Source organism: Carlito syrichta, unplaced genomic scaffold (assembly GCF_000164805.1).
Source record: "Carlito syrichta isolate Samal-C Ts95f unplaced genomic scaffold, Tarsius_syrichta-2.0.1 Scaffold312044, whole genome shotgun sequence".
Taxonomy (NCBI): domain Eukaryota; kingdom Metazoa; phylum Chordata; class Mammalia; order Primates; family Tarsiidae; genus Carlito; species Carlito syrichta.
The window spans coordinates 104,813-108,846 of record NW_007256140.1 but is presented as its reverse complement, the minus strand read 5'-3'; the positions used below and the strand labels follow the sequence as shown (position 1 = coordinate 108,846).

The window sequence follows — 4,034 nt, the reverse complement described above, 5'->3', positions numbered from 1 at the left end:
CCATGCTGTACTCCTGGCCTCCAGCAATCCCTACCCCCTCCCAAAGAACTGGGATTACAGGCCTGAGCCACCACATCTCGCCCTTATAATCTAATACTTGTATTTTAAATACTTTGGTTTAAATTACTCAGATGCTGGAGTGAATAGCAAAAGATCTGTTCTGTAAAGCTGGTGCCCTTTATAATTCTCAGTGCTGGAGGGTAAATTCTGCATTTAATCCTTATTCAGCTGTAGGGCAGTGATTTGACTTATTCAGTTGTGGTTCACGCTCTTCCAGCACCAAAACATCAAATGTTTTTCCTCCTCTCTCGATCAATGCAGCAGTGTACACTCAACACAGCGTACTTCACCACAGGTTACCAAAGTGTATGAAGACTTCTTCCCACTAACAACCCATTTTTCATTAGGCACTGACTAGATGTGCTATAATTTAACTCTATTCTGACGTAAAATGCCTGGAGTTAGCTCCAGACTCGACTCGTTCAGGGCTCCCACTGCAGATGTCAGTCCAAAGTGCCAGGTTCTGAACTTCTAACTAGCTGCTATAAATTGGCACTTATTGCTGAACGGCGGGTCTAGCTTGTAATCCCAGCCCGTTGGGAGGCCAAGGCCAAAGGATTGCCTGAGCCCAGGGATTTGAGTCCAGCCCGGGCATCTTGACAAGATTTCCTCTTTACAATAAGTCAAAATATTAGCCGGGCATGGTGGGGCATGACTGTAGTTCCAGCTACTTTAAACACTTAAGTGGAAAAATCACATGAGCCCAGCAAGTCGATGTTGTGATCAGCATGCCACTGCACTCTTGCCTCGGTGACAGAGTAAGACTCTGACTCAAAAAAAAAAAAATGACATTTTCCTTACCTCCTCTTCTGGTTAAATTTATTTTACTGAGTGGCTCACAGAACTCAGGGAAACACTTGACTTAACGTACCCATTTTTGATAATGTATATTACCAAGGATACAGAAGAACTGGTTGTAAGAACTGTGCTAGCAAGTTAGTTGAATCCAAGGAGGGGGTTAAGACAACCACAATATTTATGAGATGTGTCAGAAGGTGGCAATGACAGGTTGCATGTGAGTGGGGAGCCTTGTGGGACTGAGCTCTTAACCTGTTTTGATGTTATCCTGTAGATAGGGTTAGAATTGAGTTAAATTGTAAGACCCCCAGCTGGGAGGTCCCTGGAGGACTGGTCAGGGTGGGTAAAACCATACACATCTTTTGGTCACTATAAGTGAAGCACTCTGTGTTGAGTGTGAGAGTGGTCACAACAGTTTGGGTTTTTCGCATCTCACACAGTGAACGGAAGAGATGTTTTCCAACCTGTCCACCCTCCTGTCTCAGGGCCTGTGATCTCCATAGAGACTGGGAATGGTCTGTCCCTACTCCTGGGTGTTGCTGACCCTATGATCGTGTCCCATGTGCCAGCCTCCCTTGCAGTCTCAGGACAGTATGGCCTACTTCTTCCATGGCATCATCAATTTTAATCCAGGGAATTATTTGGATCAGTGTACCCAGATGGAGGTATTGTCCATTAAAAGAGACACAAGCACACACACACACTGCCTTTTTTTTGTTAACATTCCTTCATCTTTCAAACAAAAGATTCTCTTCACTACTTTTCTCTCTGTAGTAAGTTACCCACTTCTGTGCTCCAGGCATAATGCTCTAAAATCTTCTTATGTTTTTTGAATTCTTGCCTCCAGTTTTTGCTTGAACCCTTGAAATCTTCCTTGAATCAAACTTTCACATCCAACATCTCGCAGATCCTTTCTTTTTCGGTCCCCAGGGTCCTCCTATTTCTAACTCCAAGATTTAATTTTTTTGTCCCATGAACTGCGTGTGGCAGGTTGACCACTTTCTCTGTTATCTTGGCTTTGAGCAGATGGCATTAATATTTAGAAACTCTTTGTGTTAATTTCCTTGTTGACTCCCTAGTCACTTCCTGCTTTCCTCTTGTGGTGTCTCCTGATCTCCCTGTTCTCTGAATGTGGCATGACCCCGGCTCAGTCCTTGAAACTTTTCTCGTCTCTGTCTACACCCACTGCCTTTCCTTGTCATCTCATCTCCAGGCTTTAAACCGATCTGCATGTCTCCAATTGCCCTGCAGACCTCTCCCCTGAACGGTGGAGCCTGTGTTGAGTTGTCCCCTTAACTCTGCTGGGATATCTAACAGTCCTCTCTCCCTTCACGTGTCCAGGAATGACTTCCTGAACTCCAAACGTGTTCCCTGCAGCCCTGCACATCTCAGATGAGGGCCAGCCTGCTCTTTCTAGGCCTTGATGAAACTGTTCACATGTATTTAAGATATAGAAGGTATGACATCATTTGTGAGTCAACTTATTTATAAGATAATGGTAAAATGTATGTTTATTTGATGGGTGATTAATTGCATATTTCCAAAATCGTTTTTAAGTATGGGAGAAAAATGTTTGGAGCTTTGGTTCCTCCCTGTTCTACTGCCCCAGGACCCCTCTGGCCTCATCTCCTCTTCTGTCCTTCTCGCTCTGCTGCATCCACACGGGCCTCGCCCCTCTTCCTGGGGTAGAAGCTGCTCCTGCCTGAGGGCCTTCAATTGGAATGTCCCTCTGCCTAGAACCCTCTGACCCTCAGCTGCAGGTTCAAACTCCCTTCCCCCAGGTCTTTGTTATGATGTCATCTTCCCCGTGGAGCCTTCTGTGCCTTCCCATGTCCCAAGTTGGCATTCCAGCCACACCCTCAGCCTGACCTCTGGTCCATATTGCCTGCTCTGCATGTGTTTTTTCTTTTCCCTTGTCTCTCACTGTCTGAATCCTGGTGATAAAAAGATCACAAGGAGAGCGCAGAACCTGAAGGTGGGAGATGGGCTGGGCCAGCCCCCTGAGTGGAGATCAATCCTGCCTTCTCATTAGAGTCCTGAGGTGTTTTGGAGAAATATCTCTTATGCCCTCTTACCAGATACTTTCATTCAAATAGGTAGGACTAAGGGTTAATAATGTTTAATGTTGATTCGAATTGGTATCCAGTATAGAGCACCAAGGCCCTGTGTCCTCCCTTTCTGAGGACTGAGGTCAGTCTGTGGTCCACAGAAAGGTGGCGGGAGGGCTGTACTCTTCATGGGATTTGATCAGGACTGGGTCTCCTGGAAGGGAGCTCAGCCAAGTCCAGCTCCCAACTTCTACAGCTAGTTTAGGCTCCTCCAGGGGGGAGCAGGTTCTGAAGAAAGGGGCCAAAAGATTTACACTTGGTGTTCTTCTTGTAGGAGTTCATTGTCCCTGATTTCCATCTGGTGCAGTGGGCGGCAAAACACCGTCTTTCCACAGGGTGAGGTCTTTGCTGTGTGTGGTTGAGGCACAGGACAGGGATGTGTTGATTCTGAGCAATGGACAGTATGTTATTGCCATCTAAGGTTGTGTATGTGTGGCAGGGGTTAATTATCTTGTTGTTTTGTTTTGTTCTGTTTTGTTTTTTTTGTTTTGTTTTCAGTTGGGGATCTACTCTGTTGCTGAAGCTGGAATGAAGTGGCATGATCACAGTTTACCTCAGCCTTGACCTCCTGGGCTCCGGCAATCCTTCCATCTTTTCCAAGTAGCTGGGACTGCAGGTACTTGCCACCACACCTGGCTAATTTTTGTATGTTTTGTAGAGATGAGGTCTCGCTATGTTGCCTAGGCTGGTCTCAAATTCCTGGGCTCAAGTGATTCTCCTGCCTCGACCTACCAAAGTGCTGGGATTACAGGCATGAGCCACTGAACCTGGCCCAGTGTTTCTTATCAAATTTTAAAATGAGAGTTCCCTCAGCTTGGTGGTCATCCTCTCTGAAGGCAACCTTATAAGGTTTGGGAAGCCCACTCAAGTGGGTCACAGAAGGAGTATTCTACTGGTAGAGTAAGCACAATAACACATTCAGTAGTAGTCTGCTCTGAAAATATAAAGCATGGAACGGTACTTGCTCTAAAAGAATTCCGTATGGGTCAATCACTGACCATGACCACGTTTGGGAATCAGGGCTCTTTGCTCTAGAGACAGTGCTTCTTGACTCGGAGCAGCTTATCT

At 45.9% G+C, this 4,034-nt stretch overlaps 1 long non-coding RNA gene across 1 annotated transcript in view; it reads left to right on the top strand.

Annotated features, from left to right (window-relative positions):
• Positions 1–3,540: 3,540 nt before the first annotated feature.
• LOC103271961 overlaps positions 3,541–4,034 on the top strand; it is a 2,975-nt gene continuing 2,481 nt past the window's right edge. The window contains exon 1 of the long non-coding RNA XR_505090.2: positions 3,541–3,582. This is a non-coding gene — a long non-coding RNA (uncharacterized LOC103271961). The remainder of the gene's footprint in view (positions 3,583–4,034) is intronic.